This window comes from Rhipicephalus sanguineus, chromosome 8, assembly GCF_013339695.2.
Source record: "Rhipicephalus sanguineus isolate Rsan-2018 chromosome 8, BIME_Rsan_1.4, whole genome shotgun sequence".
Taxonomy (NCBI): domain Eukaryota; kingdom Metazoa; phylum Arthropoda; class Arachnida; order Ixodida; family Ixodidae; genus Rhipicephalus; species Rhipicephalus sanguineus.
In genome coordinates, this window is record NC_051183.1 from 45,922,337 (window position 1) to 45,945,527 (window position 23,191).

Here is a 23,191-nt window from a genome sequence, read left to right on the forward strand (position 1 = left end):
CGTTCTTCAATTGTGATAGCCACGCGTACTGACAGTACTTTGATAAAGGTTAATTAAGTGACCTTCGAGAATTTCGCGCTCAAAGTTATCATGCCGCGGCCGATACGAAAATGTGGTGTTTTGGAAAAAAGCAACGGGAACGTGAACACAAACAAACTGAGTGTTATGAACAAATCTTGCGCGCGATTCTTTTTCATTGTAAACAGTGGCAATTCACTGCCCTTTTCCATACCACGGCGCGATTTCAGCGGGCGCATGATGAGCTCTTACGCGTAATCATTGAGACATACTTCCATAAACTCGAAGGAATTAGTCGCTTTAGTACGCCGTCACTGTCACGGCACATATTGTAGGTATTGCACTTGGTCCATTACGTCCGTAGTTAAACCGAGGCACAAGTAGTATTCACATAACAACGCATGTAGTGGAGCAGATGCACGACCGAGGATGCGCCTGTGAAGGAGGACGAGAAACGACCCGCGTTCTGATTGCGCGAGAGCCTGTGCCGTCTTTTGCCAGCCTTGCACTGTGTTAGCGTTGTTACAAAGCAGATACGAAGGTCCTGGGCCAGCTGTCTCCAAACGAGTTTTCCCGCTTCTTGGACCCCCCCCCCCCTCACTTCGGAGAACGGATTAGGCACCTACACCTGCTGTCTTTTCCCTGAACTGAGCGCTTCGGCGGGAAGCTGGCAGCTACGCGCGGATCTCTTCCGTGGAACACGTGTTTGCAACGAGCTTGCTTTGGCTAAAGCTGGTGCCTTTGTTCGTAAAAGGATTATCATTTCCCCGAGGTGGCATTGTTCCCCCCCCCCCTTTTCTTCCGAACTGGTCGGACGTGGAGAGTGAGAGTGCAGTGGTCCCTGGCGTGCCATCCTGGGGGCGATGACCTATGTGTCGAAGAGACGGACCCTCCAAAGGCATGCATGCTTGTGATTGGACGTTTGTTAGTTATGCAGCTTCAAAGGCATGCACGTTTGTGATTGGACATTTGCCGATTAAGGAGTTTCCCTATCTTGGGAATGAAGCGTATTTAAGGAGCAGCAGAGCGTCTGCTCGGGACGGATCGATCGGACTGGGTGTCGTTCTGACGATCCTGTCCTCTATGATGCAAATAAACGTCTGTTAATTTTTCCTCAACGCCGGTCTCTCTGCCTCGGCTTCCTGCTGTTCTGGACGTCCCTGGGCCTGCGGTACGACTCCCGCCCCTCAGCTCCACGCTATCCCCTGGGTCCGCATCGGACAACGACGCCGCTCGTAACAACTGGATGGCAGCGACGGGATTCTACTCACGACAAGTCGCAACAAGCTCGTGCCAGCATCGGGATCGTCTCCGCCGAGATCATGGCTGCAGGGTGTGGTGAGTGCTTGACTTTTCTTCACTGAGATTTTACCAGGCTTTGTCTCGAGTTTTGTACGAAAGGTGGTAATTTTGGGTAACTACTCTACGTTGACCTGTGCATGGGAACGTAGCGTCTTAGTAGTAGTGAAGTTAGCAGCACTTGCAGCAACCATGAATCTGAAGGCACTGAAAAAACCGCTTTTGCTAGAGTTAGCTAAAAGTTTGGGTTTGGATGTTCGAGAACAAATGAGAAAGCCAGAGATTATCGAGACTATTGAGAACCTTGAGGCAGACGACGATGAGCTCTCAGAATGTCTAGAGCTAATTGAGGAAAAAAGAAATGAGAGGCGCGAGGCTGAAGGAATAAATCAGAGGCGCGAAGCGGAAGAAAGAAATGAGAGGCGCGAAGCGGAAGAAAGAAATGAGAGGCGTTTGGAAAGGGAGCTTGAGATGAAGCGCATTGAAGTCGAGCTGCTCAAGGCTCAAAGTAATAGTGGAGGTAGCGAAGCGTCTAGCGGAGTAGAACGGAAGTCGTTCAGGATGAAAGACCTAATGCAACCCTACCGCTCCGGAGAGGACATAGGTCTGTTTTTGGTAAACTTCGAGCGCACGTGCGAGAAGGCGGGTTTTACCAAAACGATGTGGCCGCAGTGCTTGCTTACCTTACTACCGTGTGAGGCTGCCGATGTAATTGCCCGCTTGACAAAAGAGGAAGCAGATGATTACGACCAGGTCAAGTCGAGCCTGCTAAAGAGGTATAGATTGTCAGCGGAAGCATTCAGGCAGAAGTTCCGGAACGCCGTAAAGCAGAAAGACGAGTCGTATGCTGACTTCGCATACAAGTTAATGTCTAATATGAGGGAGTGGCTCAAAGAGGCTAAGGCGTGTGAGGATAAAGAGAAAATGATGGAGTGCTTCGGACTCGAGCAGTTTTACCGTCGTTTGCCCCAAGACGTTAGGCTCTGGGTGCAAGACAGGGAGGACGTAACCACTGTCTCGAAGGCCGCGGAGCTTGCGGAAGAGTTCGTCTCGCGCCGCGCGCTGGATAGAAGAGAAATTCCCCAGCAGGAGGGCCAGATCAAAAAGGCACCTGGGTGGAAGGGACATTCAGTCCAAGATAATCGAGAGCGCAACGCTGAAACCGCAGAGAAACGGGAGGCAGGTAAAGAAGCCAGTCCGGCTGAGGAAAAGCACCAAAACAGTGCTTTTGAAAAGAGGCGTCCGCTTGTGTGCTACAATTGCCACAAGCCGGGTCACATGGCGGCCGTCTGCAAGAGTCCAAAAGTTGTTTGCCTGTCAGTCGACAACGAGGGTGAAAACATGCAACTGTTGGAGCCATATATCAGAGAGCTGATAGTAAATGGAAAAGAGTGTCGCGTGCTGCGGGATTCGGCAGCAACTATGGACGTCGTCCATCCCTCGTATGTTGAACCTGGACATTATACAGGGGAGTGCGCTTGGATTAAACAAGCAGCGGAACCACAAAGCGTATGCCTTCCGATCGCTAAAGTATGCATCGAGGGCCCCTTTGGCGCATTGCATACAGAGGCTGCTGTATCTGCTCATTTGCCAATACAGTATGCATACCTGTTTTCAAACAGATCCGATTGGTTGCTACGGCAGAAGAACCTCGCGTACGGGGAGGGGGTGGTGTGCGCGCTCACTCGCTCGAAGGCGCAAGAACTCGCAACTAGGGCCGCACCGCTCGATGTTCCACCGAGAATCACTCAGAAAGCCGTGGAGGATGAGCCCGCGAACGCAGTAGACACGGTTACCACACCAAGCACTGATCAGGTGAGCGATGCAGGCATGGCTGAAAACCAGGAAGACCCTCTTGAATCGGGAAATGTCTGTGAGGAACTGATTACTCCAGCATCTAGTAGCCTGCAGTCTTTGCTGGGAGTAGATCGATCGACCCTGATAGTGCAGCTAAGAGCAGACCCCACTCTTCAAAATATAAGGTGTCAGAGTAACGAGGGAATTTCGAAGAAAAACGTGGTGTATCAGAACAGGTCCGGGATACTTTATCGAAAGTATCTAGATCGTAGAGGGGTGAAATTTGATCAGCTAGTGGTACCGGAACGTTACCGCCGTGATCTTTTGCACTTGGCTCACGGTAGCTCATGGTCGGGTCACTTGGGGGTCAGAAAAACGAAGGATCGCCTGCTGCAAGAATACTATTGGCCGGGTTGTTTCCGGGACATAGAAAATTTTGTGAGAACCTGCGACGCCTGTCAGCGCGTAGGAAAACCAGAGGATAAGGTTAGAGCCCCCATGAAGCTCGTGCCGGTGATCACTGAGCCATTTCGTCGACTCGTGATCGACACAGTAGGGCCTCTTCCCAAAACAACATCCGGTTAACGTCATGTTTTGACAGTAATTTGTCCCGCGACCAAATTTCCTGAGGCAGTGCCTTTAAAGGAACTGAGTTCGGTAGAAATAGTGAACGCGCTGTTGTCTATTTTCGCGCGCGTGGGTTTTCCCGCTGAATTACAGTCCGATCAAGGGGCCGTTTTCACGAGCACGCTGACTACAACTTTCTTAGAGAAATGTGGGATCCGATTAATCCACAGTTCGGTGTATCATCCCCAGTCGAACCCAGTAGAAAAGTTGCACTCTGTAATGAAACGCGTCCTTCGAGCACTGAGCTTCGAGCGCAAGGTCGACTGGGATGTGTGCTTGCCAGCAACCATGTTTGCGCTCAGGACTGCACCTCATGAAGCCACTGGATTTACTCCGGCAGAATTGGTCTACGGTCGCTCTCTGCGAACCCCACTCCGTATTCTTCGTGAGTCATGGGAAGGTCAAGCGGAGGACCCTACGGTGGTCGAATATGTCCTAACTCTGCTAGAAAGGTTGCATTGAGCACAGGAGCTGGCAGGGGATGAGAAGAGCAAGGCACAGGCTCGGGCCAAACGCTACTACGACAGATCGGCGAGATCGCGGAATATAAATAACAGGAGTTAACATGAAAATCATGACACGCATGTCATGTACAGCATAACTTACGTGCCACGCTCATGGGGCGCTGGCGGCCGTTTCGCTAGATTGATATGCACCGAAATTGGTATCTTGCGACGTGACCGTGTGACGAACATAAATAACACGAGTTATCATGAAAATCATGACACGCATGTCATGTACAGCATGACTTGCGTGCCACGCTCATGGGGCGCTGGCGGCCGTTTCTCTACCTTGATCGACCCCGAAGTTGGTATTGCGCGACGTTACTGTGTGACGAACATAAATAATAGGAGTTAACATGAAAACCATGACACGCATTTTCCTCAGTGACATACAAGACGATGTATGCAGCTCTTTGCTGGCTGCTTCGCATTACATCGATTCCCACAATGCGTGGGATCTGCCGGCTTTTTTCTATTTCTTTATCGTGTCTGTTTCTTTCTAGCTCTTTCTTTCTGTTTCTATGACTATCTCTGTCTTTATGTCTTTATTCCCTTTATTTCTATCTATGTTTCTCTTTTTCTTTCTCTCTATCTTTATCTTTTTCTCTCTTTCCTTCTTTCTGTCTCTCTATTCTCTCTTTCTTTCTATCTATTTCGATCTCTCTTTCTCTTTATCACGAGTTTAATGTGCTCAGCTTCCCCGAGCAGAGTTTCCGTTTAGCGCTCTCACGTGCTGTACACAGTAGTGGGACATGCCGAATTCCTATGGCGCATACCCTCCTGAGGAAATTTGCATTTCTCTCTAAAGAGACTGAAGAGAGCGCGTGCCGGTGCATGATGATGACAGCTTTTTTATGACGGAGCACAAGTTACCGACAGCTTAAACAGATTCGCTTTTTAAACACCAACAGTTAGTTAGAAGACCCTGACCGAGAGAGGATCACTTATTGGAAAACGGAATATACCGGGTGTCCCACCTATCTTTAGGCAAGGGTTAAAAATAGAATATTAAAAGCAGGTGAGTGAAATCAGTTGCAAATTACTGACAGTCACGTTGCGCACTACAGACAACTTTTTGTTTGATAATTAACTTATTTAGGATTATTTAACTAAATTGCTAAATATTAAGTTCGGGCAAAAAATTCGGCTTGCAAAGTTCGAGAGCGTCCTCAGAAACCCCAATTGCATTATTTGCGATAAAGAAAGTCTCACGTAAACCATTTTTTCTTATCTGCAAAGAAAGCCCGCGAAATACAAAAAAAAAGAACCACGTGACTAGCGCATTCGCGCACAGCGAAAATGCTGCCCTCAGCCGTGGTTTGAGCGAACGAAATCAGCTGTGGCCGGACTCGCCGGATCCGTTGCAGCGGTGGGCAGATAAGTGGGCGGTGGTTTCTTGGCCCGCGTCAGCCAGTTGGCGCGCGTGACGACGCAAGTCGTAGCGACCGCGGGCCAAGAACCCACCATTAACTTATCGACCGCTGCAACAGTGACGGCAAGTTGAGGCCGCAGCTGATTTCGTTCGCTCAAGCCATGGTTGAGCGCAGCATTTTCGCTGTGCACGAACGCGCTAATCAAGTGCTCTTTTTGTATTTCGCGGGCTTTCTTTACAGCTTGAAAAAAAGTGGTATACGTGAGACTCTTTATCGCAGGTAATGCAATTGGGGTTTCTGAATACGGTCCCGAACTTTGCAAGCAGCATTTCTGGCCTAAGTTCAATATTTAGCAATTTAGTTAAATAATACTAAATAACAAACCAGTTAAATACGGAACAAAAATTGTCCGTAGGGCGCAAGGTGGCTGGCAGCAATTTGGAACTTATTTCTCTCGCCTGCCTGTAATATTTTATTTTTTAACCTTTGGCTAAAGATAGCTGGGTCACCCTGTATAAGTAGGCATGCGAATAGCACACCTTCGAGGGCCCCCTTTCTACGCATACACTTGCCGGCGCACGGTTTCTCGTGTAGTACGCCACGGCCGCCAGCAAAATCTGTAACTCATGACAATCAGCACTTGAAAAAGAAGACGCAGAGGCGTATACATTACTGAAAAACGTTTTATTTCGTGAAACTAATCCTTGTCGATTGACGTCTAAGCATTAACGCCACCTCAGTTACCTAACACTACTAGGCCCGGTACACTACTTGCTGCTGCTAAGAAAAATAACCCATAATTCCTTCTTGCCGAGGCGGGCTTGGAGTGCCAATCGCAGAAGTCGGGTTTATGAGTTCCTGCAAAGGTGAAAAGAAAAATTACAAAGCGTTATTTTTTTCTTGCTCTTGAATACGGTAACGTTGTAATTTTATTCGTTCTAAACATGTTTTCACAAATACACGAAGCACAAGTGGCTCGCAAAAAGTTGCAACGCAATGGCATCTGTACCTGAGCGTGGGCCCATAACTTGAAAACTCTTAATTAACACCCCGGTTTCTTTTTTCACATTAGTCATCAAATACAGTAAAATCGTACATGTTACCAGTGTTTAAAGAATAACATACGTGTCCACTTGGCCAACCGTGGAGCGTTCTCGTCATTATTCCTTCCTCAGTCAATAAACAGCAGACAATACTGAAGTAATATGGTGTCGTATATTTTATATACTAGTTTTGGAGGTATTACAATGTGAGAGTTCGGAGGTTCTTTATTCTTTGCAAAACTTACATGGGGAGGGCAGTACCCCATCCCAACTCGGTCCACCAATTGCTTTTTTAATTTAAGTGGGCTTATGCTCCATGGGAATAAAAATAACAACTTATAATTCAGGTTGCTCCTTTAAAGAGATGCTTAACCATTTCTGGCAATATTTAACAGCGAAGCCATTTAGGCTGGCAGTAACTAATGAACCGTTGTAAAAAAGTGCCATCATCGTGAACGAGACGCGCTTTCTTCATTCTCTCTACCATCTAGCTGGTTAAGACATCGGTAACTTATGCTCCGTTGTGCAAAACTCTTCAGGTGGGTATACGCCGCACGAATTGGGCAAGCCCTACAATTATGTACACCAGGTGCGACTATCAAACGAAAACGAGCACGTGGAACAGAGGTACACAAAAACAGGTAGAAATTATGGAGAAATAAATAAATACAGAAAAAAAGAAAGTAAGATAGATAGATAGATAGATAGATAGATAGATAGATAGATAGATAGATAGATAGATAGATAGATAGATAGATAGATAGATAGATAGATAGATAGATAGATAGATAGATAGATAGATAGATAGATAGATAGATAGATAGATAGATAGATAGATAGATAGATAAAAGCGATAAAAACAGGAACAGAACAATAGAGAGAAACAAAGCGAATAAAGAATTACACTTATCAAAATCAGAAAAGTATAGACAGAGAGAGAAACAGATGCAAAGAAACAGACATGAAAAAGAGAGAGAATAAACAGAGCGCAATACAGAAAGGGATAAAATAGAGAGGTAAAAAGACAGACACGAAAAAGATATTGAAAAAAACACAGGGCAAGATAGAAAGAGGAGGAAAGAGGGCAATAAAGAGAAGCAGAGATAGAGAGCGCAAGAAGAGGAGAGACTGAGAAAGAGATACAAAGAAAGACAGAAAGAAAACATAGAAAGAGAGAGAAAGATATTGAAAGAAGCAGACACGAAAAAGAGGTAGAAAAAAGAGAAAGCAATACAGAAAGAGAAAGATAGAGAGAAATAAGGAGAAAGAAAGAGACAGAGAGGAAGAAGAACAGATAGAGAGATAGAAAAAAGGGAAGGAATAAATTAAGATAGAATGAGCGAGAAAAAGAGAGATATATATAGAGAGAGAAAGAAAGAAAGAAAACATAAAGAGAAGGAAGTGAGGCCACCCAGCTGCGCTATTTCTTCAGGCTTGGGGCCACCAGGGCGAAGCTGCCACAATTTGTTTAAAGCTGTTAACGTAAAATATAAGCTGTTCAATTTCTAACGCATTCTTTACTGGCAGTACGGCAAACCGTTCTGGTTGGTGAAGATGCAGAGCATAAAATGTGTACCTCACTGAATCAGGGAGAGAGAAGCATGTAAACGGGATATCGATTGACGTGCTTACATTTCACTATGTCGCCGCCTTAGCATGCTCCAAACTTTCAGTCATGCATTCTTTACGAAAAGGCGGTTCTGTAGCTTAAAAATCGCGGAGCCAGAGCTTTACGTTATTGTACACTGCATTTGTTTACCAAATGTAGTGCCATTTTGTAATGCTTGTTCTCTCTAAGGAATCGAATTGTTCTTAATTTTATTTGAATGGTTATGGCTTAATTGCATAAAACATACCTGCTACGTCTCGTCATCTCCTGGCAGAGTCGCAGCAGTAATAGTTGCGGCAGTTGTTCCAGCGGAGGCTATCAGCAATCCAATTGCTACCGGCGGCGCAAATATTGCAGTAATCCCGGCAGCACCTAGCAAAAAGGTGTTTGCAGCTGATGTCCCGTCCACGGTTTTCTGACGATCCTTGTCGCTAATGGTTCCCATCGTGGCTTCCGCTCTACTTCCGGACAAACTCTTCTTTCTAGCTGTTAAAGAGGAATTGAAACACAAAGGATATCCAGTGTAAGTCCGTGAACGCACTTAAGGTGACTAGTTATTAGAAAATTACACGGTGTATATAGTTGTTTACCTGAATCACTGCACTCAATTAGATACAAACAGAGTATCCGCCCTTTGCTAGGCCACAATGGAATGAACACGATAAAAGTGACATTATAAAAAACGTGAGAGAGTGGGCAGTGAAAACTACAGTTAAGCTTTGGCTTATTATCACGGAAAAAAAAGTGTTAAATTTGGGTTTACAGTTATTTTTGCCCTGTTGATTAAGCACGGCTAGAGGGGCATATTTTTAAAACTCTGCTGAAAATCATTATGAATGATGCGGGGAAATATCTTTATAAATTTCGAATCATGACATGGCCATTTTAATAACAAGAAATAACAGACAATAATACTAAGGAAAGTATAGGGCATGTTATTTGTAGTAATTCGGATATAAATGTGAAGAGAGTAAACTGAACGAAAAAATAACTTGCCGCCGCCAGGGAGCGACCCTGCGACCTTCGAATAACGCGTCTGATGCTCTACCACTCAGCTACGGAGACGGCCATCCTCCCGTACAGTTTATGGGGTATATATGGACACTTCAACTTAGGAGTGTTAGTCGGCGCCCATCGTAGCAGTCTATCGCAGCGCTAACACTCCTAGGTTGAAGTGCACATGTATACCCCATAAGTGGACGGGAGGATGACCGCAGCCGTAGCTGAGTGGTAGAGCATCGGACGCGTTATTCGAAGGTCGCAGGATCGGTCCCTGCCAGCGGCCAGTTATCTTTTCGTCCACTGTACTTTCTTCAAATTTATATCTTAATTATTACAAATAACACCCCCTATACTTTCCTTGGTATTATTATCTGTAATTCTGATTAATATTATGTCTAAAAAACGACCCTAAAAAAGTTATTTTCTTGCCCTTTGTAAACATCTTCATATTTACAATTTTTTTGTTTAAAGCTCATATTTCTGCTGACTATTTCGCGTAAGCTAGGCGTTCGCTCTTCCCTAATTTTAGTCTGAGATCTTTATCTCTTTCAGCAAATTTGATAAGATAGGTGCCAAGGAAGCATTCAGCGAATTTCCTACATAAAGTGATCAATAAGTACACAACAGATATGAAGTACTCTTTGTTCAATAGGTGTAAAATATTTTGAGAAAGAAGACGCAGCAGTATTTCTTCGAAAGATATTTTATTGCTGAAGAACAATAACTAATGTCGCCGAGACCAGTGACAACGTGATCTGCTCGGGAACCGACTCTCTTTCTCCTCGAGTTCGAGAAAAATAAACATTTACTTTAAAATGCTCATTTGGAGAGCACGTACCTGCCTCTTGTTATAATTTTAGGCAATGACCTAACGGCGGTTCTGCTATCATGGTCGTGCCTTTATGGACTCTGTCATGGCCCCGCTTAGCAAGCGTTCATAAAGTGCTCCATTTGTGAGTTGTGTGTGTCTGATACCACCATGCACTAGAGAAACAAGAGGGCACAGCGTGCGATCGTGTGCTCTCAAGTAGAAAAATAGTAAGTGCAACTTCGCTGGCCGGTAATAACCAAACGTAACAAGTGTGTAAACGAATAGATCGATGTCGATCTATCACATCGCGTTTTTGTTCTTTACACACTGATCCGTCAAGAAAATACAACAGCATGAAAGTTAGATAATTCTGCGAGTCAATTCAGCAGCCAACCAGAATGCACGGTAGGAGAGAAAAGGCTCTAAAAACAATCAGTGATACAGTAGCTATGTACCTCCATGCGGCGTATACCAAAGTAATGAGAAAAGTAATAAACGTTATTGAAATGTGACACATGTACAAGAATGACTGTATCTTTGACTTGAAGAGGAGATGCTCTTACTAGGGGGAAAAATCGTAAACTCAAGACAGAAGAAACTAAAGGAATTCTTAATCGGCTCTTGCGCTCACTCCTGCAACGCCAAGTAATATCATTCTAATTGCAGAAATAGATGAATGACAGGCTTTCAAGTTTCATTATTTCTTTTTAAGATGATCTTCTGTAGATTGCTTTCATCATTGATCTCAACCAACAAATTTCAATCATGAAGATCCCTAGAAACATAGCAGAATAATCCTTCGCCGAGATTTGGTAGGCGTCTTCAGGCAAGCCTATGAATGCCACAGTTCCAATGGAAGAGCGAGCGTCCCTGGGCCGTCGTGGCTTTGTTATAGGAGAAAAATAGGTTTTAAACCACGAAACGACTGATACAAACACAGAATGCAGGAAACCCGCAGGATCATGCTCGTGCGTAATTAATTCGGACCAGTCATGCTGTTTTCGCCCTATTGCATCTGCCGTCTAAACAGCCCTCATCTACTTTTCTTCTGTTGTCAATCATCACCCCACCGCTGCAGTTTGTGTTCGCTTCTCAACGCCAGCTTATTAAAATGGACACAGAAATAATTCTGAGTTTTGCCGCTTTTGTTAACATATAAATAGGCTGCGAGACAAAAGAGTGATAGAAAATGAAAAGAACGCGAGTTCCCGCGCACATAGGCGCCGCAATTGTCCTCTACCATGTTTGGATGTGCTCGGCGGAAGAATTGGACATGCGATCACCGTACATCGTGACTATTTCTTCGTTCCGCTGCTGGTAGTAGTGATCTCTTTATTGCACCCAAAAAGAGGGGACCAGTACGAAGACTGGCTTCTCTTCTGAAGAGCAGCTTATTACATCTATCCACAATACATGCACGGGTAACTAGTCAGTACAGTTCTCGTGGGAAGTCCTCCCGCGACAGCAAAGACGCTCGGTTTTTCCGAAACGTAGACGCTTTTATTTGCAGTGCAAAGCAGATATTTTAACAAAGTTATATAGTTTTTTTCCCGACCGTTAAAATGGAGACCCGCTTATAGCTACGAGCCAATTTTCCGTATCCTCGAAGCTGTCGCCTTGGTAGGGCTCTTGTGGTTGTGGTGAATCAACGGCATTATTAGATAGCATCGCTTGGGCGTAGCAGTTGCGTGAATGCTGACTGCCGCCGCAGACCATAGGCATTCAAGCAGAGAGCCGAGCTCGGGGAGCTTATCCCGTATACGGTGAATAGTGCGTTGGTCAGCATACGTTCATTCGGCCAGCTCCAGTCTTTCGACGCACGGGTTACGCTACTTCACCTCTGCGGGCTGAGAATGGTGGCTCTGTCCTACTAGTTAAATCGTAATACGGTCATCTGCCGAGCCGTGGTATAGGGCAGAGGAATAATTCTGACCACCAGCGAATATTATCTTGCACCAACATTGGAGCGAGAGGTCGTGTTGGAATTGTCGCGCACCGTAATAACGGCAGCAATGCCGAGACTTCAAGGCGTTCTCTCCAGCGTAGCACTTCTGCGTCAGGGTAACTATGTCGTAACACACGTCGGACAGAGTGTGCACCAAGCTGTAACAAATAAGTAGTGATAGGTTTTGAGTCTGGGCCCCACGCTCCGAAACGAGTGTTAACCAGTTTGCTAGACGCCGAGGCTTGCAGGAAATGAATATAGTTGAACAATGTGAACGCGAGTTGTGCCTGCAGAGCAAAACAAATGTAAAAAGGAAATATTCTCTACGACGGCTTCATTGGCTTTTGCGGTTGTGCATAAAAAGTCCTCTGCAGGGTAGCATATAAAGCCATCGCCGAGAATTGTACAATCAGGAAAATTGCTCCTTTGAGAAAATTTCATGTCACATGTTCATTTTTCTTGCGTCTTTAAGGGGGCTGCTCAAAACGCTGACAGACGTAACAAATAAGCTGATGCCACTGATGCCACCCTTAACCAGTGTCCTTCGGCAGGCCGCAAGCTTTAAACTCTTCGCTTACGCATCCCTTCTACAACTCCCAAAAGAGAGATTGCGACCGTCAGCTCCGCTAGTCTCCAATTTTCACCGAGTGGAATGATGACGAGTTTTGTAATATTTTACTGAATTTATTATACAGGAGTTAAGCGTTTCGAAAATAGGTAGAACAATAGGCGAGATGTCGTACTCAAGAAAACTACAGTATTGTTATCAATCAACCAGACGCGTGTTCACTCTAGGCCAAGGGGGCCAAACGAAAGCTAGTTGAATGGTTAATGGCGCAGTGTAAGGAAAAAATTGAAAAAAAAAAAACATCACTTTGCTTTCTATGCAATTTGGGAAGTGTGAGCCTCCGTCCAAATTTTCCACGTTTGTGATTTTCTTAAAAAGTATTTTCTTGGGCTGAAAACCACATTTTCCGGAAATAGGTGGCGCATCCTAAGAAAAACCCCTCGTATGCGCTGCGTGCTTATGGTCCATTTTTCTAAAAAAAAAAAACTCCGTGTAGGAAAGCCAAAATGCTTGCCTGGAGTGAGCTGCGTATAAGCAATTGTCAGGTAACTTCTAAGGCAGTCCGAACACGATCTGCGTCTTTTTATTTGCACTTGTTCTTCGGAGAGCGTCTATTCGAGCACTTTCAGCTCCTTGCTTCATTACACCTTGTGTCTGTCGCGCCTGTCGATAAGTTGAGATGCTGAGGGTAAAAAAGCTCTTCAGCAAGTGTAAATTTCGTGCCAACCATTATAGCTCTCTTGTACATGAGTGCAAATGCCGGTGACGTACTGAGGTGCCGACCGCTGAACCATCAAGCTCTTTATCGTTGAACCTCTCAGCCCCTTTCAGCGTCGTTCGAGGCGAATCGCGTGCATGGTAATAAAGGGTATGATCTAATTACATAGGAATATTGGTTGTGATGAAATGAGACAGAATTGCGCGTGCCAAACTGCGCGCTGCAAGTGTTGAGCTAATGGGAATTGCGTCGCAGAGCCCTTGCTGTCTTTTCTGGCCAAAATACAGTGAAGTTGATGGAAAGAGTTGACCACAACCGACAATACATTGCGGATAGAACTGCAGGACAGCTCACAAAAGAAGCAAGGGAAGCAAGACGACATGCCCGAAAGTGAAAAATTGTATTTGGCAATCATTACCAGAGCTTGTAGCTACTAAATGAAATAGTTGAACACTGTTTGCTGCAAAGCATATTCGCTTTTCAGCTGCTTTTTAACTTGAAATTCGATTATCTCAAAAACATGTTTTTTATCACTTAGGTACCACTATCTCCTATGTATTCTAAGTTAACTAGCTGATTATTTTTTCTTGTATTCTATTATATACACTTTACAGTTCGTGTGTTACAAATTTTCAAATATGTAAATTAACTCAAAATTTAGGTCATGGAGTTAAAAATTCAACAGAAAGTTTGGAAAAAAAAGGATCCATGAATTATGTGGGTATCCCGTTTAGTCACTCAGAAAAGGGTACCTCAAAATGGCGAAAATGCATAGGACGTATGGAGCTTACCCTGTGCCCTTAAAGAATGGAAACAGCAGTGAGTCAACAAAAGCGGACTGAAGATACGTCGCCCACCAATGCACTCGGATGTGATAAGTCTTGGTGGTCCATGACTTTGGGACAGCGAGACGCCAAATGACGAAATATTCGTGTAGGATAGAGTGCACGCCTTCTACTTCTACGCTATTTGAGGTGACGTCGGTCACCAACTAAAGCTCAGATAGCAGCAAACTAATACGTTTGAGTTCCGAGGAATCGTAAAATGAAAGCCTACGCCAAATATGTTATGTGGTATGCTGAACTTCTCGTGGGAAAATGTGCTTGACCGACTTCTATGAGCACGCCAGTTTACGAAGTATTTAAACTGCTTTCTTCATCCCTTCCCCCAGCGTAGGGTAGCAAACCGGACGCGCGTCTGGTTAACCCCCCTGCCTTTCCTTCATTTCCTTCCTCCTCCTCCTCCTAAACTGCTTTCTTCTGTCTGCTATTTAACGTTATTGAGAAGGAAAAGATGCAGCGGAAAGAGTGTCATTATAGCTCCTAGAAACGCCTTGGATTTCACAGCTATGGTTTACTTTACCACACAACAAAAAGTGGCAAGCAAATTGAACCTGCGCTGATCGGCTAGCGGCATACTTGGGGGCTCATACAGGGACAAATATCTGTCCAGCCAACCTCACCTGGCTTCGCGTTCTCTTTCCTGAGGTTGTATGATGATAGTGAAGGCCTCGATTCTGCAGTAACAGCGACGGGTTGTGGCGGTACTTGCAAGTGAGGTCGAGGTGTAGCCTGTCTCACAGCAGTTTATCCGAATGTCGGAGTGTCGTTGAATATATATGGCACTTCTTGAGAGGGAAAGGCGGAAGCTTGCACACGGTGGTAGGAAAGGGTAAATGTGAGATGACGCGGTCGTAGCGTCCGAAGAAGAAGTGCAGCGGGAGGGCACAAACTGTTCCTTCTCTCCACCAAACTTGTCGTCATATGACCACGCACGGCTGGCTCGCAAAAGATACGCGGGTGAGAGCGAACCCACGCAAATAAAGCAGTTTGCAAACGTTTCGCAATAGCGGTTCACAAACGCCGGCGCGCGCTGCATGCTTCGCCCCTCCACAGGTTTCAAGTTAGTGGAGCTGAAACAGCCTTCTGTACATGCTTCGCCCCTCCCAATTCTTTGTGTTTGTTCTTCATTGAAATGTCATTATGTTACACACGCCGCTGCTGTTCGATCATTTTTATTTTCATTCCTGTTCTGTTTCCTTGCATATTGCCCAGCCTGCTTGAACCGTGAGTCTGCAGCGCAAACTAAATAAATAACAAAATTAGTGAACAACCGCAGCCGACGGATCCCACAGTGTGTTGCGCATGCATAATGATATCACCGAAAGCTCTGTCTGAGACGGCATAGAATTGGAGGCGAATTGCATAAGAAGATGCAACGGTGCCTTCCATCTGCCACATTTAGAACGAGCATAACGTTGTCGCACTTGTAACCCCTTTCACCATTTTTTTCCTTCGCAGCTGGCTACCGCTTCCCCTCTCCGCCTTTTAACCAACAGCGCACAACAATAACTCTTAGATTCTGATCAACCCACCCTCCTAGAAAAATGCAAAAGTGTCAATTTAAATGAAATGGTAAGACCCGGGCTCTCGATATTCTCCTCTACGGAAGGAGCTTCCACAGAAGCCAGCTGCTAGCGCTTCTTAGCCGAGAATAAAGAAATCATTCCTTCGCTGAGATGTAGTGCTCTCGGTAAAAAATTATTGCTAATGAATTTCAGCCGTGCGGCCGCAACGTAATGAGGGACCTCACGAAAATAAATGCGGAATTTTAGAATCTTATCATTCGTTAGTTTTCACAAAGACGACAACTATATTTCATACTTGCTCACCAGAACGAACCAAATACATTCTGAGATTCTACAATGAAGGTGGGGACCGAGCCCAGGACCTCTCCAAAGTTGCGGTTACAGGTCACAGCGACGGAAAAGGTGTTTCTTTGTCCACTTTATGCGTATGAGTGCATGTGATAATTACTACACCGCACTTAGAAAACAGCAAATGAAGTCTCCCACGCTTTCCTTGACCTAAATTATCAGTTGAATTCAATTTATACTCTCCATTGAGGGGCTCCAAAACAAGGTTATAATAAATTTTGCTTTCCCTGCCCTTGTTTCACAATGGATGTTTTATTGTTGCCTATATACTTGTTCGTTGTAATCGCATGTGATTAATACGCCAGCTGTATGGCCGCAATTTTCACAGTGATTGTTACACTCTGTTCCGCCTGCTGTCCAAACAGATTCCTTCAGTTGCACGTGCACTTTAATGTTCGGGCTGGTCTCCAAATATAGTCCTTCAATTACACGTGCAGTTAAGTGGCCAGAACTGTATTTGGAAGTGTAGGGACGCCTTGCCTATACAATTTAGATAATGACATTGTACATGAGAAAATTGCCAGAGTGGCACCTAACAGTCCACATGTAAACACGCTACCTTGATAATAAATCGTCGTCTATTGCATTTATTAAGGGTCTGTTTTTTGTTTTGTCTTAATTAATTCGTTAATCCAGTATAATGGAGCGTTTTTTTAAATCAGTATTCACAGCTTTCAAGTATTGATTTTCATGTCGGTTTCACTAAATGTGACGCCCGGGTATGCGACAGTGGCCATGGAATATGAATGTGAGCAGTGTGCTTGTTGAAGTCAATTGATTCTCATTATTCGAGCGATCTTATGGGACAATTGCACGGCAATGTTCAACTTTTAGCGCATTTGTGCCATCACCAACAATAACGTTTTTTGTGTTCCTGTCGGACATGCAGGTCACGCACGTCATCACTCGAAATTATATGCATTTACTTAAAAATTGATTGCTTTGACTACCCATTTTCGCGCCTAAAACGCGCTTTTTAATGCCTACAAATCCGGCCCCTACTCCTCATACTTCGCACAGCTTCTCCAGCATAGTATACCATAATGCACCATCATTTTCCTTACCCACAAATTCCTCATTGCTTACCAGCATTCTCGCGACACCGGGCGCAGTCACCCAACGTTGCACACTATTTGCTGCTGCATGCCAACATCGCCCAAGAACTCCCACCATTCTTTCCATTTTATTCATCCCTCGTACACCGTGACCCCACAATTGGCCAGTGCCTCCCACTATAGACACCATGATTTCATGCATATTCAGCTTTATTCCCCCAGTATCCATCATCTTTTCCAGTATCCACCACGGTAGTTCTTCCAATAGGGATGTTTCAATAAACTTAGCATCTATGCTCTAACGCGACGCTGATGTTACGTCGGACTATATAGAATTTAGGCGCCAGTGTAGTCGATGGGTCTGGTAAGCGCACCATATGATCATACTAACGAAAGTGCAGAGAGACGTCCATACACCTCGCAACGTTTGTCTCAAAGAATAATAATAATATAATAATAATAATATAATAATAATATAATAATATAATAATATAATAAATAATAATAATATAATAATAATAATCAATCAATCAATCAATCAATCATTTATTTAACGTGCCCAGGAACAACCGTAAGGTCTTTGTGCAGGCGCACGCAAAAAAAACAATAAAATAAACTATACAATACAGACAGTCTTCAGAAATAAAAAGAGCAAATACACGTAGACAAAGAGAAATGAACACAAAATGGGAGGAGTAAAATAAGACACACGAGAAATATTGAAGGGGAATGAAAAATTAGATTGCATATATACAACTATGCGGAAAGGCGGAGAAGGGAAGACTTTGTACATTGTGCCATACTATGTCAAAACAGTACAAAGCTCGGATAAAAACAATGATTGTGGACTATGAAAAATGTCAAGATCAAGAAAATTAACATTATAGAGACTTTGTATTCTGTGAACGGTAGAGTGTTGGAAGAAGCAGGCGGGTACATGAAACGGTCTGTTCTCTCTGGTTAACTTACGCGGAATTCGAAAATTTACACAATTGAGAAGTACAGGGCAGGATATGATACCGTGGACTAGCTTGTAAAGAAACAAGAGATCAGAACGATTTCGTCGGCAGTGAAGTGATGGCAATGATAATAATTCAGCAGTATTTGAACGAGATTTTTTAGCAAAGCGATGGTTATATATGCTAAGGAATTTTTTCTGGACTCGTTCAATGGTGTTACCGCTGGATTGAGCAATGCCATTCCATATCACGGACGCATACTCCAGTTGAGGAAGACATAGCGCGGTGTACAATTTTCGGAAGGGCATAGGAGAACGGAATTCTCTAGACAATCTGCAAACACAGCCTAGGGTGCGAAGACCCCGCAAAGCAACACGCTTAGCGTGAGCAGAAAAGTTTAACGTGCTATCAACAACAACACCAAGATCACTGATTTCATAAACCTTGCATAAGGACACAGAATTGACAGAGTATTGAAATGACACGCTAGATGTTTTGCGAGTGATAGACATGAATTTTGTCTTCGAGGCATTCAGAGAAAGGTTATTAGCGTTGCACCATTCGGAAAAAGAGCGCAAATCTGACTGCAGCAAGCGACAGTCGTTAACTGAATGAATTTCCTTAAAAATCTTGATGTCATCGGCATACAAGAGGAAAGAAGAATTACGAATGGCAAAAGAAACATCATTAACGTAAATTAAAATAGGAGTGGGCCTAATACTGACCCTTGAGGGACCCCACTAGTCATTTTATACAAAGAAGACGTTTGGCCATTTACCGCTACATAACAATATCTATTGAGCAGATAGCTCTGCAGGAGATTCACAACCGACAAGTCAACATCAAATTGCGCAAGTTTAACCATAATCAGTGTGTGGCTGACTACGTCAAAAGCCTTGCTCAGGTCACAGTAGAGTACGTCAACCTGTCCTCTCTGAGAAATAGGTGTGGAGATCTGCGTCATGAAACTAGCAAGATTTGTGGTAGTTGAGCGGCCAGCGAGAAAACCATGTTGATTAGGAATCTGAGCTTTTAACACTAAAAGACATATTTTGTGAAGACCAGCTCGAAGATCTTTGATGTGGCACATAGTAGAAATCGGGCGATAATTAGAAACATCTGTTTTAGAGCCCGACTTAAATACTGTGAAAACACGAGCATTTTCCACATGCTAGGAAATGTGGAAGTGTCCAGGCAGTTATTAAATATCGTAGTCAGTAACTGGGACAATATACTACTATAAGCTTTTAGTATGGCGGAGGGGATGCCATCTGGGCCACATGATAAGGATGGTTTTAAGCATTAATGCATCGCAGATAAGATTTTCATCCAGCGACAAAGCACTGTGAGCGAACTGCCTTAGGCTGTCTGATATCAGTGCTAGAGTCTGAGGCCTTATAAACGATGAGAATGTGCGGCAAAACAGTCAGCGACGGCATGCACTTCTACCCCATTTGAGTCTAGTAGTCTGAAAGACTCTCCGCTTTTTGCTGGACCGTTTACGTACATATCCAAAACTCAGCTGGCCTGTCGAAGCGCTTTTTTCTAAGATTCAATATACGAACTATGATCCCGTTTATATAGGCGTTTAGCGAGAGTTCGAAAAAAGCTGAACTCTCCTTCCACTCGCTCGATGGAGAACATTTAGATTTCTTGTGTGCGCGATCTTTATGCTTCAGTGCACTGATATTCAGATGATAACCAGTGGGGATATTACGTGTTTATGTGTGTATTGGGGAATAAAATTACGCATGCTGCTCAGTACAAGCTCCGCAAACTGATCAACTGGTCATCACATTCGTTTGTCAGTAACCTGTGACCAGTCACTGTGGACAAGTGATGATAGAGGCCCGTGTAATCACCTCGCTTGAACGCAATCTTGGAGATTTGTTTACGTAACCTGCTGTAGCTCGTTGTTTTCGGCTGATGCAGATAATCTTACGTTAAGTGGTGGGTGGAATTTTCCGGACGTACAAGAGAGATGTTGGAGCGGGAAACTTCAAGGGGTTGATCGTTTGACACACACAGGTCTAAGACGTTGCCACGGAATTGACGATGAATTATTTTGCACTAGGGAATTAAAAACGCCAGAAAGTCCAAGAGCAGGCTGCACTTTTTCTCTGTGAAATTTGTAATGAGAAAAGGTAAGCTGCTCCAGTCAATTCCAGTGCATTGAAATCCCAGAACAATAATTCTGTGCCCACTATGAGAAGTATCACAAGTTCAATAGAAGACATGACATCGTGAAACGAGGCAGGGGAAATGCTGGGCGTAAATAGAAGCATCCATCAACAATTTTTCAACAATTTTCAACAATTTATTATTATTATTATTATAATAATATAATAATAATAATAATAATAATAATAATAATATATAGGCATAGGCTGCTGCTCGCTTACTGCTTCGCATGACATGACTCTCACAATACATCGGACCAACTGCTATTTTTTTTTTTCAAGTCATCGTTTGCAAGCAAGCCCAGCCCTTCGCCATACAGTTTTAGGAGGCTATAACTGCAGTTCTTCCAATTCAAGGAAAGAGAAAAGTTGAGCTATCTAAAAACTGAATAAACGAGAGAACATAATTTAAGCGGTAAGGCAAATTACGCAGCATCACCAATAACATAACCGCCGAAACATGACTGCGCATACCATCGAAATCGTTTGGCTGAAACGTATGAACAAGCACAGATGGGCCATTAGTAGTGCCGATATCTAATTCGTTTACAGCAATTTAATTTGAAACGAAGTAATATTGCACAAATCATCATATTATAAATGTAAACCCTTTTGCGTTTTGATTACATTAACCTGGGGTGGATTAACGACATGATGTAAGGATGGACTTTGCAGTATGTTCGACCACCTGTTGTTATAAAAATGGAACTATATATAGTCAAATAGGCATTGTGCTCTGGCGGGCAAAATAGAAGGAATGACGTTGAGAGATCTCGTAAGACGGCATCGTGTAACGAACGCCAGCTGCAAGAAAGGGGGAAGAGGAGGCATTGCGCGGTCTGAACGAGGAAGTAGGAGCGAGCCGAACGCAACAGTCCTGCAATACCACAACTACACATGTGGTACGGCATCATGGAGGCATTTGAATTCTTTTTCCCAACAACGTCCATTCTTATTGATATTGATGATGATGTTAGCCGTGGTATAGAAGGTAGGTTATTCGCTGACCATTGTGTTTCATTTTTAAATGCGGAGCATTTCTAGCGAACTTCTGCGACTTTGAGCGTATCTATCTATCTAGCCGCCTACGACTTTGAGCTCTCCTGTTCGCTTCGCTAGTGGTGTGCATACCAAATTAGTATGACATGACATGATCGCATTACGAACATATATGACGGAACATGGGCTGATCGGCTAGCGGCAGAATTCGGGGCTCATAGAAAGACAAATAACTATCCAGCCAACCTCACCCGGTTTCACGTTCTCTTGCCTCAGGTTGTGTGACGATAGTGGGCGCTCGACGCTGCAGCAGCAGCGGCGGGTAGTGGCGGTCGTCGCAAGTGAGTAGAGATGTAGCCCGTTTCACAGAAGTTTATCCGAACGTCGGAGTGACGCTGAATATATATGGTAGTTCTTGATTGGGAAAGGGGCAAGCTGGCACACGGTGGTAGGAAAGGGCAATTGTGAGATGGCATGAGGCGATGTGAGGTCTCTCTGTTCATTCCGCGTACGTTCTGGCGGTGTTAAGTCACAAAGTGGCGGTGCACAGCTCTCTCCCGCCGAGAGGAAGAGGACAGCCAATCGTCAAGCGGCAAGCCATCCGGAAGAGACGCGCATCGTTCGTCCTCGGCAAAGGGACCGTATACTTTAAATTGGAGTGTTTCTCGCCTTCAAATAAGTACAGTTGTATACGAAAATTTTTTTATTTCTTCTAAAGCTCAAACAGTTTCTGAATCAGCAATAGGTTTGCGTACTGATATTTATCAGTGTTAGTTTTTCTTACGTGGTCGCTATGTGGTGTCGCGCACGCGAAAAAAAAAAAAGAAGTAGCGCTTGGCGCAGTTCTTGAAAATGCCGTCCCACCGCACGTCTGGCTTGGCCCCGGGTCGGATCGTCAAAGGGAGCTTCTGCTGGCTTTTATGAAAAAGCACCCACAGATCGCGACGCCGTCGTGCCCGCTGGGTTCGTCGTTCACGAGTGAGGACCGGGACGACATGCGGCTGTAGCTCGTCGCGCTTTTGAACGAAGAAGTCCCTGCGCGTAAAATCACAGCCCAGTTGCAGGCCCGTTCGTTTCGTTCGCACCGTTCGTTTCGAGAACCGAAAGAGACGCCACCCTCTCTCATGTCTTCGAACGCATCTCGCACTTCAACCGCTCTGCCTGCTTCGAGAAACACAGCAAGAGAACCCGTTGCAAGCGCCATTTTCTCAAAATCACCTGGTGCGGCAGCCGCCGTATCATGCCGTGCGAAGCCGTTTCTTTGCTCGAGAGAACGAGTGCGAAAGGTCTCGCGCTCCGTTCGTTTGTAGCAGGCAGACGACATGCTCGTTATCACGCGGTATGACATCATCAAAAAATAAAGGTCAAGCAAAAAAAAAGAAAGAAACGGCTACGCCCCTCAGAGACGTTGTTTCTCCGGCTTCGGCCAACCCGTGCCCCGCCAGAACGGGCGCAGAACAGAGATCTCCGATCGCCCCCGAGGTGATCATAGCGTCCGAGAAGAATTGGCTGGAGCGCTGAAACCGTCCCTGTTCTCTACCAAGCGAGCTGTCACATTACTATCCACGGCTGGCTCGCAAAACATACGAGGGTGCGCGAACCCACGCAAATAAAGCGTTTCCCAAAAGTTTTTCGACATACAGCTGCTGGCTCAGCATCCGTAATGAGTCACGGCACACGAGGATTGAAATTACATCCTGCAGCAAATGACATACACAGGGCAGTAGCATCCAAACATCGGCTATATGCGTTGACGATAGACTACTAGGTGAGGCACAGTGGAAACCGAGACTCAAACGGTACACTAAACTTGAAATATTCTCTTGGTGTGCCTAAACAACGTCAAAAATGTAGCATTCTCGTGATAGTGGGCGCGGTATCCCGAGGCTACCCACCATTTTGCTGGTACTTCCCAACATGGCTGCCATCCTTTCCACTTTACCCATCTCCCGTACACCATGCCACCCGC

The 23,191-nt window shown here is 44.7% G+C and overlaps 1 protein-coding gene and 1 long non-coding RNA gene across 5 annotated transcripts in view; one reads left to right on the plus strand and one right to left on the minus strand.

The window, feature by feature from the left end:
- The window catches only part of LOC119401806 (atlastin-2), a 470,696-nt gene that overhangs the window by 239,007 nt on the left and 208,498 nt on the right, over positions 1–23,191 (plus strand). The gene's annotated exons all lie outside the window — the stretch shown is intronic.
- Positions 6,285–21,615, minus strand: LOC119401811 (uncharacterized). 4 transcript variants are annotated; one of them, XR_005185514.2, is made up of 3 exons: positions 21,474–21,615; positions 8,517–8,751; positions 6,285–6,475 (listed from the first exon to the last, which is right to left on the minus strand). It is a non-coding gene; the product is annotated as an uncharacterized LOC119401811 (long non-coding RNA). The 4 variants fall into 4 exon arrangements; XR_005185513.2 differs by having other exon boundaries at positions 8,517–8,755; XR_005185516.2 differs by lacking the exon at positions 21,474–21,615 and adding an exon at positions 14,776–14,910.